At 34.1% G+C, this 13,454-nt stretch overlaps 15 non-coding genes across 15 annotated transcripts; all 15 read left to right on the forward strand.

The window, feature by feature from the left end:
- The first annotated feature begins 68 nt into the window (after nt 1-68).
- Nucleotides 69-150, forward strand: TRNAS-GCU (transfer RNA serine (anticodon GCU)). Its single transcript has one exon. It is a non-coding gene; the product is annotated as a tRNA-Ser (tRNA).
- A 403-nt stretch (nt 151-553) lies between these two features.
- On the forward strand, nt 554-635 carry TRNAS-GCU (transfer RNA serine (anticodon GCU)). Its single transcript has one exon. It is a non-coding gene; the product is annotated as a tRNA-Ser (tRNA).
- Nucleotides 636-1,507: 872 nt separating this feature from the next.
- Nucleotides 1,508-1,589, forward strand: TRNAS-GCU (transfer RNA serine (anticodon GCU)). The gene has a single exon. It is a non-coding gene; the product is annotated as a tRNA-Ser (tRNA).
- Nucleotides 1,590-1,988: 399 nt separating this feature from the next.
- On the forward strand, nt 1,989-2,070 carry TRNAS-GCU (transfer RNA serine (anticodon GCU)). Its single transcript has one exon. It is a non-coding gene; the product is annotated as a tRNA-Ser (tRNA).
- Nucleotides 2,071-3,928: 1,858 nt separating this feature from the next.
- TRNAS-GCU (transfer RNA serine (anticodon GCU)) lies at nt 3,929-4,010 on the forward strand. The gene has a single exon. It is a non-coding gene; the product is annotated as a tRNA-Ser (tRNA).
- Nucleotides 4,011-4,415: 405 nt separating this feature from the next.
- Nucleotides 4,416-4,497, forward strand: TRNAS-GCU (transfer RNA serine (anticodon GCU)). The gene has a single exon. It is a non-coding gene; the product is annotated as a tRNA-Ser (tRNA).
- A 404-nt stretch (nt 4,498-4,901) lies between these two features.
- On the forward strand, nt 4,902-4,983 carry TRNAS-GCU (transfer RNA serine (anticodon GCU)). Its single transcript has one exon. It is a non-coding gene; the product is annotated as a tRNA-Ser (tRNA).
- Nucleotides 4,984-5,872: 889 nt separating this feature from the next.
- Nucleotides 5,873-5,954, forward strand: TRNAS-GCU (transfer RNA serine (anticodon GCU)). The gene has a single exon. It is a non-coding gene; the product is annotated as a tRNA-Ser (tRNA).
- An 889-nt stretch (nt 5,955-6,843) lies between these two features.
- Nucleotides 6,844-6,925, forward strand: TRNAS-GCU (transfer RNA serine (anticodon GCU)). Its single transcript has one exon. It is a non-coding gene; the product is annotated as a tRNA-Ser (tRNA).
- Nucleotides 6,926-7,328: 403 nt separating this feature from the next.
- TRNAS-GCU (transfer RNA serine (anticodon GCU)) lies at nt 7,329-7,410 on the forward strand. The gene has a single exon. It is a non-coding gene; the product is annotated as a tRNA-Ser (tRNA).
- A 1,356-nt stretch (nt 7,411-8,766) lies between these two features.
- On the forward strand, nt 8,767-8,848 carry TRNAS-GCU (transfer RNA serine (anticodon GCU)). The gene has a single exon. It is a non-coding gene; the product is annotated as a tRNA-Ser (tRNA).
- Nucleotides 8,849-9,251: 403 nt separating this feature from the next.
- On the forward strand, nt 9,252-9,333 carry TRNAS-GCU (transfer RNA serine (anticodon GCU)). Its single transcript has one exon. It is a non-coding gene; the product is annotated as a tRNA-Ser (tRNA).
- An 869-nt stretch (nt 9,334-10,202) lies between these two features.
- On the forward strand, nt 10,203-10,284 carry TRNAS-GCU (transfer RNA serine (anticodon GCU)). Its single transcript has one exon. It is a non-coding gene; the product is annotated as a tRNA-Ser (tRNA).
- Nucleotides 10,285-12,125: 1,841 nt separating this feature from the next.
- Nucleotides 12,126-12,207, forward strand: TRNAS-GCU (transfer RNA serine (anticodon GCU)). Its single transcript has one exon. It is a non-coding gene; the product is annotated as a tRNA-Ser (tRNA).
- A 403-nt stretch (nt 12,208-12,610) lies between these two features.
- TRNAS-GCU (transfer RNA serine (anticodon GCU)) lies at nt 12,611-12,692 on the forward strand. The gene has a single exon. It is a non-coding gene; the product is annotated as a tRNA-Ser (tRNA).
- The last annotated feature ends 762 nt before the right edge of the window (nt 12,693-13,454 follow it).

The following is a 13,454-nucleotide window of genomic DNA, read 5'->3' on the forward strand; positions in this document are numbered from 1 at the left end:
TTTTTAGGGATCAGGTTTGGTTATAAAACAGCTGGAAACTAACCAAAGAAAAAAAATGAAAATAAGTTGACGAGGTGGCCGAGTGGTTAAGGTGATGGACTGCTAATCCATTGTGCTCTGCATGCATGGGTTCAAATCCCATCCTTGTCGGGTGTTTTTGTAAATGACCCTTATTGTCTTCCAAAGCCCAAAATTGCAGGCAGGGCTAATACTGCCAAAACAGGTTGAAAATTGTTAAGCCGATTAGAGGAGCAGAACTCTAAAAACTTGTGTAAATGATAAACCTTCTAGAAAATGTTTGCATGGAACTATTACTACAAATGTTTTTTTTTGCAGATGTGTTCTAGTAGACCTATATATACACTCATCTAGTTCTTGCATGCCATTTAATGACATTTTTATAAACAAGAAAAGATTTGATTTTAAATAAGGGAAAATAAATTTAGAATACATATTACTGACACTTCTCAAAATTTGTAAAACACTTTTTAGGGATCAGGTTTGGTTATAAAACAGCTGGAAACTAACCAAAGAAAAAAAATGAAAATAAGTTGACGAGGTGGCCGAGTGGTTAAGGTGATGGACTGCTAATCCATTGTGCTCTGCATGCATGGGTTCAAATCCCATCCTTGTCGGGTGTTTTTGTAAATGACCCTTATTGTCTTCCAAAGCCCAAGATTGCAGGCAGGGCTAATACTGCCAAAACAGGTTGAAATTTGTTAAGCCGATTAGAGGAGCAGAGCTCTAAAAACTTGTGTAAATGATAAACCTTCTAGAAAATGTTTGCATGGAACTATTACTACAAATGTTTTTTTTTGTAGATGTGTTCTAGTAGACCTATATATACACTCATCTAGTTCTTGCATGCCATTTAATGACATTTTTATAAACAAGAAAAGATTTGATTTTAAATAAGGGAAAATAAATTTAGAATACATATTACTGACACTTCTCAAAATTTGTAAAACACTTTTTAGGGATCAGGTTTGGTTATAAAACAGCTGGAAACTAACCAAAGAAAAAAATGAAAATAAGTTGACGAGGTGGCCGAGTGGTTAAGGCGATGGACTGCTAATCCATTGTGCTCTGCATCCCATCCTCGTCGGGTGTTTTTGTAAATGACCCTTATTGTCTTCCAAAGCCCAAGATTGCAGGCAGGGCTAATACTGCCAAAACAGGTTGAAATTTGTTAAGCCGATTAGAGGAGCAGAACTCTAAAAACTTGTGTAAATGATAAACCTTCTAGAAAATGTTTGCATGGAACTATTACTACAAATGTTTTTTTTGTAGATGTGTTCTAGTAGACCTATATATACACTCATCTAGTTCTTGCATGCCATTTAATGACATTTTTATAAACAAGAAAAGATTTGATTTTAAATAAGGGAAAATAAATTTAGAATACATATTACTGACACTTCTCAAAATTTGTAAAACACTTTTTAGGGATCAGGTTTGGTTATAAAACAGCTGGAAACTAACCAAAGAAAAAAAATGAAAATAAGTTGACGAGGTGGCCGAGTGGTTAAGGTGATGGACTGCTAATCCATTGTGCTCTGCATGCATGGGTTCAAATCCCATCCTTGTCGGGTGTTTTTGTAAATGACCCTTATTGTCTTCCAAAGCCCAAAATTGCAGGCAGGGCTAATACTGCCAAAACAGGTTGAAAATTGTTAAGCCGATTAGAGGAGCAGAACTCTAAAAACTTGTGTAAATGATAAACCTTCTAGAAAATGTTTGCATGGAACTATTACTACAAATGTTTTTTTTTGCAGATGTGTTCTAGTAGACCTATATATACACTCATCTAGTTCTTGCATGCCATTTAATGACATTTTTATAAACAAGAAAAGATTTGATTTTAAATAAGGGAAAATAAATTTAGAATACATATTACTGACACTTCTCAAAATTTGTAAAACACTTTTTAGGGATCAGGTTTGGTTATAAAACAGCTGGAAACCAAAGAAAAAAAATGAAAATAAGTTGACGAGGTGGCCGAGTGGTTAAGGCGATGGACTGCTAATCCATTGTGCTCTGCATGCATGGGTTCAAATCCCATCCTCGTCGGGTGTTTTTGTAAATGACCCTTATTGTCTTCCAAAGCCCAAAATTGCAGGCAGGGCTAATACTGCCAAAACAGGTTGAAATTTGTTAAGCCGATTAGAGGAGCAGAACTCTAAAAACTTGTGTAAATGATAAACCTTCTAGAAAATGTTTGCATGGAACTATTACTACAAATGTTTTTTTTTGCAGATGTGTTCTAGTAGACCTATATATACACTCATCTAGTTCTTGCATGCCATTTAATGACATTTTTATAAACAAGAAAAGATTTGATTTTAAATAAGGGAAAATAAATTTAGAATACATATTACTGACACTTCTCAAAATTTGTAAAACACTTTTTAGGGATCAGGTTTGGTTATAAAACAGCTGGAAACTAACCAAAGAAAAAAAATGAAAATAAGTTGACGAGGTGGCCGAGTGGTTAAGGTGATGGACTGCTAATCCATTGTGCTCTGCATGCATGGGTTCAAATTCCATCCTTGTCGGGTGTTTTTGTAAATGACCCTTATTGTCTTCCAAAGCCCAAAATTGCAGGCAGGGCTAATACTGCCAAAACAGGTTGAAAATTGTTAAGCCGATTAGAGGAGCAGAACTCTAAAAACTTGTGTAAATGATAAACCTTCTAGAAAATGTTTGCATGCAACTATTACTACAAATGTTTTTTTTTGCAGATGTGTTCTAGTAGACCTATATATACACTCATCTAGTTCTTGCATGCCATTTAATGACATTTTTATAAACAAGAAAAGATTTGATTTTAAATAAGGGAAAATAAATTTAGAATACATATTACTGACACTTCTCAAAATTTGTAAAACACTTTTTAGGGATCAGGTTTGGTTATAAAACAGCTGGAAACTAACCAAAGAAAAAAAATGAAAATAAGTTGATGAGGTGGCCGAGTGGTTAAGGTGATGGACTGCTAATCCATTGTGCTCTGCATGCATGGGTTCAAATTCCATCCTTGTCGGGTGATTTTTTAAATGACCCTTATTGTCTTCCAAAGCCCAAAATTGCATGCAGGGCTAATACTGCCAAAACAGGTTGAAAATTGTTAAGCCGATTAGAGGAGCAGAACTCTAAAAACTTGTGTAAATGATAAACCTTCTAGAAAATGTTTGCATGGAACTATTACTACAAATGTTTTTTTTTGCAGATGTGTTCTAGTAGACCTATATATACACTCATCTAGTTCTTGCATGCCATTTAATGACATTTTTATAAACAAGAAAAGATTTGATTTTAAATAAGGGAAAATAAATTTAGAATACATATTACTGACACTTCTCAAAATTTGTAAAACACTTTTTAGGGATCAGGTTTGGTTATAAAACAGCTGGAAACTAACCAAAGAAAAAAAATGAAAATAAGTTGATGAGGTGGCCGAGTGGTTAAGGTGATGGACTGCTAATCCATTGTGCTCTGCATGCATGGGTTCAAATTCCATCCTTGTCGGGTGTTTTTTTAAATGACCCTTATTGTCTTCCAAAGCCCAAAATTGCATGCAGGGCTAATACTGCCAAAACAGGTTGAAAATTGTTAAGCCGATTAGAGGAGCAGAACTCTAAAAACTTGTGTAAATGATAAACCTTCTAGAAAATGTTTGCATGGAACTATTACTACAAATGTTTTTTTTTGCAGATGTGTTCTAGTAGACCTATATATACACTCATCTAGTTCTTGCATGCCATTTAATGACATTTTTATAAACAAGAAAAGATTTGATTTTAAATAAGGGAAAATAAATTTAGAATACATATTACTGACACTTCTCAAAATTTGTAAAACACTTTTTAGGGATCAGGTTTGGTTATAAAACAGCTGGAAACTAACCAAAGAAAAAAAATGAAAATAAGTTGACGAGGTGGCCGAGTGGTTAAGGTGATGGACTGCTAATCCATTGTGCTCTGCATGCATGGGTTCAAATCCCATCCTCGTCGGGTGTTTTTGTAAATGACCCTTATTGTCTTCCAAAGCCCAAGATTGCAGGCAGGGCTAATACTGCCAAAACAGGTTGAAATTTGTTAAGCCGATTAGAGGAGCAGAACTCTAAAAACTTGTGTAAATGATAAACCTTCTAGAAAATGTTTGCATGGAACTATTACTACAAATGTTTTTTTTTTGCAGATGTGTTCTAGTAGACCTATATATACACTCATCTAGTTCTTGCATGCCATTTAATGACATTTTTATAAACAAGAAAAGATTTGATTTTAAATAAGGGAAAATAAATTTAGAATACATATTACTGACACTTCTCAAAATTTGTAAAACACTTTTTAGGGATCAGGTTTGGTTATAAAACAGCTGGAAACTAACCAAAGAAAAAAAAATGAAAATAAGTTGACGAGGTGGCCGAGTGGTTAAGGTGATGGACTGCTAATCCATTGTGCTCTGCATGCATGGGTTCAAATCCCATCCTCGTCGGGTGTTTTTGTAAATGACCCTTATTGTCTTCCAAAGCCCAAGATTGCAGGCAGGTCTAATACTGCCAAAACAGGTTGAAATTTGTTAAGCCGATTAGAGGAGCAGAACTCTAAAAACTTGTGTAAATGATAAACCTTCTAGAAAATGTTTGCATGGAACTATTACTACAAATGTTTTTTTTTGCAGATGTGTTCTAGTAGACCTATATATACACTCATCTAGTTCTTGCATGCCATTTAATGACATTTTTATAAACAAGAAAAGATTTGATTTTAAATAAGGGAAAATAAATTTAGAATACATATTACTGACACTTCTCAAAATTTGTAAAACACTTTTTAGGGATCAGGTTTGGTTATAAAACAGCTGGAAACTAACCAAAGAAAAAAAAATGAAAATAAGTTGATGAGGTGGCCGAGTGGTTAAGGTGATGGACTGCTAATCCATTGTGCTCTGCATGCATGGGTTCAAATCCCATCCTCGTCGGGTGTTTTTGTAAATGACCCTTATTGTCTTCCAAAGCCCAAGATTGCAGGCAGGGCTAATACTGCCAAAACAGGTTGAAATTTGTTAAGCCGATTAGAGGAGCAGAACTCTAAAAACTTGTGTAAATGATAAACCTTCTAGAAAATGTTTGCATGGAACTATTACTACAAATGTTTTTTTTTGCAGATGTGTTCTAGTAGACCTATATATACACTCATCTAGTTCTTGCATGCCATTTAATGACATTTTTATAAACAAGAAAAGATTTGATTTTAAATAAGGGAAAATAAATTTAGAATACATATTACTGACACTTCTCAAAATTTGTAAAACACTTTTTAGGGATCAGGTTTGGTTATAAAACAGCTGGAAACTAACCAAAGAAAAAAATGAAAATAAATTGACGAGGTGGCCGAGTGGTTAAGGTGATGGACTGCTAATCCTTTGTGCTCTGCATGCATGGGTTTAAATCCCATCCTCGTTGGGTGTTTTTGTAAATGACCCTTATTGTCTTCCAAAGCCCAAGATTGCAGGCAGGGCTAATACTGCCAAAACAGGTTGAAATTTGTTAAGCCGATTAGAGGAGCAGAACTCTAAAAACTTGTGTAAATGATAAACCTTCTAGAAAATGTTTGCATGGAACTATTACTACAAATGTTTTTTTTTTGTAGATGTGTTCTAGTAGACCTATATATACACTCATCTAGTTCTTGCATGCCATTTAATGACATTTTTATAAACAAGAAAAGATTTGATTTTAAATAAGGGAAAATAAATTTAGAATACATATTACTGACACTTCTCAAAATTTGTAAAACACTTTTTAGGGATCAGGTTTGGTTATAAAACAGCTGGAAACTAACCAAAGAAAAAAATTAAAAAATAAGTTGACGAGGTGGCCGAGTGGTTAAGGCGATGGACTGCTAATCCATTGTGCTCTGCATGCATGGGTTCAAATCCCATCCTCGTCGGGTGTTTCTGTAAATGACCCTTATTGTCTTCCAAAGCCCAAAATTGCAGGCAGGGCTAATACTGCCAAAACAGGTTGAAATTTGTTAAGCTGATTAGAGGAGCAGAACTCTAAAAACTTGTGTAAATGATAAACCTTCTAGAAAATGTTTGCATGGAACTATTACTACAAATGTTTTTTTTTGTAGATGTGTTCTAGTAGACCTATATATACACTCATCTAGTTATTGCATGCCATTTAATGACATTTTTATAAACAAGAAAAGATTTGATTTTAAATAAGGGAAAATAAATTTAGAATACATATTACTGACACTTCTCAAAATTTGTAAAACACTTTTTAGGGATCAGGTTTGGTTATAAAACAGCTGGAAACTAACCAAAGAAAAAAATGAAAATAAATTGACGAGGTGGCCGAGTGGTTAAGGTGATGGACTGCTAATCCTTTGTGCTCTGCATGCATGGGTTTAAATCCCATCCTCGTTGGGTGTTTTTGTAAATGACCCTTATTGTCTTCCAAAGCCCAAGATTGCAGGCAGGGCTAATACTGCCAAAACAGGTTGAAATTTGTTAAGCCGATTAGAGGAGCAGAACTCTAAAAACTTGTGTAAATGATAAACCTTCTAGAAAATGTTTGCATGGAACTATTACTACAAATGTTTTTTTTTTGTAGATGTGTTCTAGTAGACCTATATATACACTCATCTAGTTCTTGCATGCCATTTAATGACATTTTTATAAACAAGAAAAGATTTGATTTTAAATAAGGGAAAATAAATTTAGAATACATATTACTGACACTTCTCAAAATTTGTAAAACACTTTTTAGGGATCAGGTTTGGTTATAAAACAGCTGGAAACTAACCAAAGAAAAAAATTAAAAAATAAGTTGACGAGGTGGCCGAGTGGTTAAGGCGATGGACTGCTAATCCATTGTGCTCTGCATGCATGGGTTCAAATCCCATCCTCGTCGGGTGTTTCTGTAAATGACCCTTATTGTCTTCCAAAGCCCAAAATTGCAGGCAGGGCTAATACTGCCAAAACAGGTTGAAATTTGTTAAGCTGATTAGAGGAGCAGAACTCTAAAAACTTGTGTAAATGATAAACCTTCTAGAAAATGTTTGCATGGAACTATTACTACAAATGTTTTTTTTTGTAGATGTGTTCTAGTAGACCTATATATACACTCATCTAGTTATTGCATGCCATTTAATGACATTTTTATAAACAAGAAAAGATTTGATTTTAAATAAGGGAAAATAAATTTAGAATACATATTACTGACACTTCTCAAAATTTGTAAAACACTTTTTAGGGATCAGGTTTGGTTATAAAACAGCTGGAAACTAACCAAAGAAAAAAAATGAAAATAAGTTGACGAGGTGGCCGAGTGGTTAAGGCGATGGACTGCTAATCCATTGTGCTCTGCATGCATGGGTTCATATCCCATCCTCGTCGGGTGTTTTTGTAAATGACCCTTATTGTCTTCCAAAGCCCAAGATTGCAGGCAGGGCTAATACTGCCAAAACAGGTTGAAATTTGTTAAGCCGATTAGAGGAGCAGAACTCTAAAAACTTGTGTAAATGATAAACCTTCTAGAAAATGTTTGCATGGAACTATTACTACAAATGTTTTTTTTTGCAGATGTGTTCTAGTAGACCTATATATACACTCATCTAGTTCTTGCATGCCATTTAATGACATTTTTATAAACAAGAAAAGATTTGATTTTAAATAAGGGAAAATAAATTTAGAATACATATTACTGACACTTCTCAAAATTTGTAAAACACTTTTTAGGGATCAGGTTTGGTTATAAAACAGCTGGAAACTAACCAAAGAAAAAAAAATTAAAAAATAAGTTGACGAGGTGGCCGAGTGGTTAAGGTGATGGACTGCTAAACCATTGTGCTCTGCATGCATGGGTTCATATCCCATCCTCGTCGGGTGTTTTTGTAAATGACCCTTATTGTCTTCCAAAGCCCAAGATTGCAGGCAGGGCTAATACTGCCAGAACAGGTTGAAATTTGTTAAGCCGATTAGAGGAGCAGAACTCTAAAAACTTGTCTAAATGATAAACCTTCTAGAAAATGTTTGCATGGAACTATTACTACAAATGTTTTTTTTTGTAGATGTGTTCTAGTAGACCTATATACACACTCATCTAGTTATTGCATGCCATTTAATGACATTTTTATAAACAAGAAAAGATTTGATTTAAAATAAGGGAAAATAAATTTAGAATACATATTACTGACACTTCTCAAAATTTGTAAAACACTTTTTAGGGATCAGGTTTGGTTATAAAACAGCTGGAAACTAACCAAAGAAAAAAATTAAAAAAAGTTGACGAGGTGGCCGAGTGGTTAAGGCAATGGACTGCCTGCATGGGTTCAAATCCCATCCTCGTCGGGTGTTTTTGTAAATGACCCTTATTGTCTTCCAAAGCCCAAAATTGCAGGCAGGGCTAATACTGCCAAAACAGGTTGAAATTTGTTAAGCCGATTAGAGGAGCAGAACTCTAAAAACTTGTGTAAATGATAAACCTTCTAGAAAATGTTTGCATGGAACTATTACTACAAATGTTTTTTTTTGTAGATGTGTTCTAGTAGACCTATATATACACTCATCTAGTTTTTGCATGCCATTTAATGACATTTTTATAAACAAGAAAAGATTTGATTTTAAATAAGGGAAAATAAATTTAGAATACATATTACTGACACTTCTCAAAATTTGTAAAACACTTTTTAGGGATCAGGTTTGGTTATAAAACAGCTGGAAACTAACCAAAGAAAAAAATGAAAATAAGTTGACGAGGTGGCTGAGTGGTTAAGGCGATGGACTGCTAATCCATTGTGCTCTGCATGCATGGGTTCAAATCCCATCCTCGTCGGGTGTTTTTGTAAATTACCCTTATTGTCTTCCAAAGCCCAAGATTGCAGGCAGGGCTAATACTGCCAAAACAGGTTGAAATTTGTTAAGCCGATTAGAGGAGCAGAACTCTAAAAACTTGTGTAAATGATAAACCTTCTAGAAAATGTTTGCATGGAACTATTACTACAAATGTTTTTTTTTTGTAGATGTGTTCTAGTAGACCTATATATACACTCATCTAGTTATTGCATGCCATTTAATGACATTTTTATAAACAAGAAAAGATTTGATTTTAAATAAGGGAAAATAAATTTAGAATACATATTACTGACACTTCTCAAAATTTGTAAAACACTTTTTAGGGATCAGGTTTGGTTATAAAACAGCTGGAAACTAACCAAAGAAAAAAATGAAAATAAGTTGATGAGGTGGCCGAGTGGTTAAGGCGATGGACTGCTAATCCATTGTGCTCTGCATGCATGGGTTCAAATCCCATCCTTGTCGGTTGTTTTTGTAAATTACCCTTATTGTCTTCCAAAGCCCAAGATTGCAGGCAGGGCTAATACTGCCAAAACAGGTTGAAATTTGTTAAGCCGATTAGAGGAGCAGAACTCTAAAAACTTGTGTAAATGATAAACCTTCTAGAAAATGTTTGCATGGAACTATTACTACAAATGTTTTTTTTTTGTAGATGTGTTCTAGTAGACCTATATATACACTCATCTAGTTATTGCATGCCATTTAATGACATTTTTATAAACAAGAAAAGATTTGATTTTAAATAAGGGAAAATAAATTTAGAATACATATTACTGACACTTCTCAAAATTTGTAAAACACTTTTTAGGGATCAGGTTTGGTTATAAAACAGCTGGAAACTAACCAAAGAAAAAAATGAAAATAAGTTGACGAGGTGGCCGAGTGGTTAAGGCAATGGACTGCCTGCATGGGTTCAAATCCCATCCTCGTCGGGTGTTTTTGTAAATGACCCTTATTGTCTTCCAAAGCCCAAAATTGCAGGCAGGGCTAATACTGCCAAAACAGGTTGAAATTTGTTAAGCCGATTAGAGGAGCAGAACTCTAAAAACTTGTGTAAATGATAAACCTTCTAGAAAATGTTTGCATGGAACTATTACTACAAATGTTTTTTTTTGTAGATGTGTTCTAGTAGACCTATATATACACTCATCTAGTTATTGCATGCCATTTAATGACATTTTTATAAACAAGAAAAGATTTGATTTTAAATAAGGGAAAATAAATTTAGAATACATATTACTGACACTTCTCAAAATTTGTAAAACACTTTTTAGGGATCAGGTTTGGTTATAAAACAGCTGGAAACTAACCAAAGAAAAAAATGAAAATAAGTTGACGAGGTGGCCGAGTGGTTAAGGCGATGGACTGCTAATCCATTGTGCTCTGCATGCATGGGTTCAAATCCCATCCTCGTCGGGTGTTTCTGTAAATGACCCTTATTGTCTTCCAAAGCCCAAAATTGCAGGCAGGGCTAATACTGCCAAAACAGGTTGAAATTTGTTAAGCCGATTAGAGGAGCAGAACTCTAAAAACTTGTGTAAATGATAAACCTTCTAGAAAATGTTTGCATGGAACTATTACTACAAATGTTTTTTTTTGTAGATGTGTTCTAGTAGACCTATATATACACTCATCTAGTTATTGCATGCCATTTAATGACATTTTTATAAACAAGAAAAGATTTGATTTTAAATAAGGGAAAATAAATTTAGAATACATATTACTGACACTTCTCAAAATTTGTAAAACACTTTTTAGGGATCAGGTTTGGTTATAAAACAGCTGGAAACTAACCAAAGAACAAAATTAAAAAATAAGTTGACGAGGTGGCCGAGTGGTTAAGGTGATGGACTGCTAAACCATTGTGCTCTGCATGCATGGGTTCATATCCCATCCTCGTCGGGTGTTTTTGTAAATGACCCTTATTGTCTTCCAAAGCCCAAAATTGCAGGCAGGGCTAATACTGCCAAAACAGGTTGAAATTTGTTAAGCCGATTAGAGGAGCAGAACTCTAAAAACTTGTGTAAATGATAAACCTTCTAGAAAATGTTTGCATGGAACTATTACTACAAATGTTTTATATTGTAGATGTGTTCTAGTAGACCTATATATACACTCATCTAGTTATTGCATGCCATTTAATGACATTTTTATAAACAAGAAAAGATTTGATTTTAAATAAGGGAAAATAAATTTAGAATACATATTACTGACACTTCTCAAAATTTGTAAAACACTTTTTAGGGATCAGGTTTGGTTATAAAACAGCTGGAAACTAACCAAAGAAAAAAAATTAAAAAATAAGTTGACGAGGTGGCCGAGTGGTTAAGGTGATGGACTGCTAAACCATTGTGCTCTGCATGCATGGGTTCATATCCCATCCTCGTCGGGTGTTTTTGTAAATGACCCTTATTGTCTTCCAAAGCCCAAGATTGCAGGCAGGGCTAATACTGCCAAAACAGGTTGAAATTTGTTAAGCCGATTAGAGGAGCAGAACTCTAAAAACTTGTGTAAATGATAAACCTTCTAGAAAATGTTTGCATGGAACTATTACTACAAATGTTTTTTTTTGTAGATGTGTTCTAGTAGACCTATATATACACTCATCTAGTTATTGCATGCCATTTAATGACATTTTTATAAACAAGAAAAGATTTGATTTAAAATAAGGGAAAATAAATTTAGAATACATATTACTGACACTTCTCAAAATTTGTAAAACACTTTTTAGGGATCAGGTTTGGTTATAAAACAGCTGGAAACTAACCAAAGAAAAAAATTAAAAAAAGTTGACGAGGTGGCCGAGTGGTTAAGGCAATGGACTGCCTGCATGGGTTCAAATCCCATCCTCGTCGGGTGTTTTTGTAAATGACCCTTATTGTCTTCCAAAGCCCAAAATTGCAGGCAGGGCTAATACTGCCAAAACAGGTTGAAATTTGTTAAGCCGATTAGAGGAGCAGAACTCTAAAAACTTGTGTAAATGATAAACCTTCTAGAAAATGTTTGCATGGAACTATTACTACAAATGTTTTTTTTTGTAGATGTGTTCTAGTAGACCTATATATACACTCATCTAGTTTTTGCATGCCATTTAATGACATTTTTATAAACAAGAAAAGATTTGATTTTAAATAAGGGAAAATAAATTTAGAATACATATTACTGACACTTCTCAAAATTTGTAAAACACTTTTTAGGGATCAGGTTTGGTTATAAAACAGCTGGAAACTAACCAAAGAAAAAAATGAAAATAAGTTGACGAGGTGGCCGAGTGGTTAAGGCGATGGACTGCTAATCCATTGTGCTCTGCATGCATGGGTTCAAATCCCATCCTCGTCGGGTGTTTTTGTAAATTACCCTTATTGTCTTCCAAAGCCCAAGATTGCAGGCAGGGCTAATACTGCCAAAACAGGTTGAAATTTGTTAAGCCGATTAGAGGAGCAGAACTCTAAAAACTTGTGTAAATGATAAACCTTCTAGAAAATGTTTGCATGGAACTATTACTACAAATGTTTTTTTTTTGTAGATGTGTTCTAGTAGACCTATATATACACTCATCTAGTTATTGCATGCCATTTAATGACATTTTTATAAACAAGAAAAGATTTGATTTTAAATAAGGGAAAATAAATTTAGAATACATATTACTGACACTTCTCAAAATTTGTAAAACACTTTTTAGGGATCAGGTTTGGTTATAAAACAGCTGGAAACTAACCAAAGAAAAAAATGAAAATAAGTTGACGAGGTGGCCGAGTGGTTAAGGCGATGGACTGCTAATCCATTGTGCTCTGCATGCATGGGTTCAAATCCCATCCTTGTCGGTTGTTTTTGTAAATTACCCTTATTGTCTTCCAAAGCCCAAGATTGCAGGCAGGGCTAATACTGCCAAAACAGGTTGAAATTTGTTAAGCCGATTAGAGGAGCAGAACTCTAAAAACTTGTGTAAATGATAAACCTTCTAGAAAATGTTTGCATGGAACTATTACTACAAATGTTTTTTTTTTGTAGATGTGTTCTAGTAGACCTATATATACACTCATCTAGTTATTGCATGCCATTTAATGACATTTTTATAAACAAGAAAAGATTTGATTTTAAATAAGGGAAAATAAATTTAGAATACATATTACTGACACTTCTCAAAATTTGTAAAACACTTTTTAGGGATCAGGTTTGGTTATAAAACAGCTGGAAACTAACCAAAGAAAAAAATGAAAATAAGTTGACGAGGTGGCCGAGTGGTTAAGGCAATGGACTGCCTGCATGGGTTCAAATCCCATCCTCGTCGGGTGTTTTTGTAAATGACCCTTATTGTCTTCCAAAGCCCAAAATTGCAGGCAGGGCTAATACTGCCAAAACAGGTTGAAATTTGTTAAGCCGATTAGAGGAGCAGAACTCTAAAAACTTGTGTAAATGATAAACCTTCTAGAAAATGTTTGCATGGAACTATTACTACAAATGTTTTTTTTTGTAGATGTGTTCTAGTAGACCTATATATACACTCATCTAGTTCTTGCATGCCATTTAATGACATTTTTATAAACAAGAAAAGATTTGATTTTAAATAAGGGAAAATAAATTTA

The sequence above is a fragment of the Rhinoderma darwinii genome, chromosome 3 (genome assembly GCF_050947455.1).
Source record: "Rhinoderma darwinii isolate aRhiDar2 chromosome 3, aRhiDar2.hap1, whole genome shotgun sequence".
NCBI lineage: Eukaryota > Metazoa > Chordata > Amphibia > Anura > Rhinodermatidae > Rhinoderma > Rhinoderma darwinii.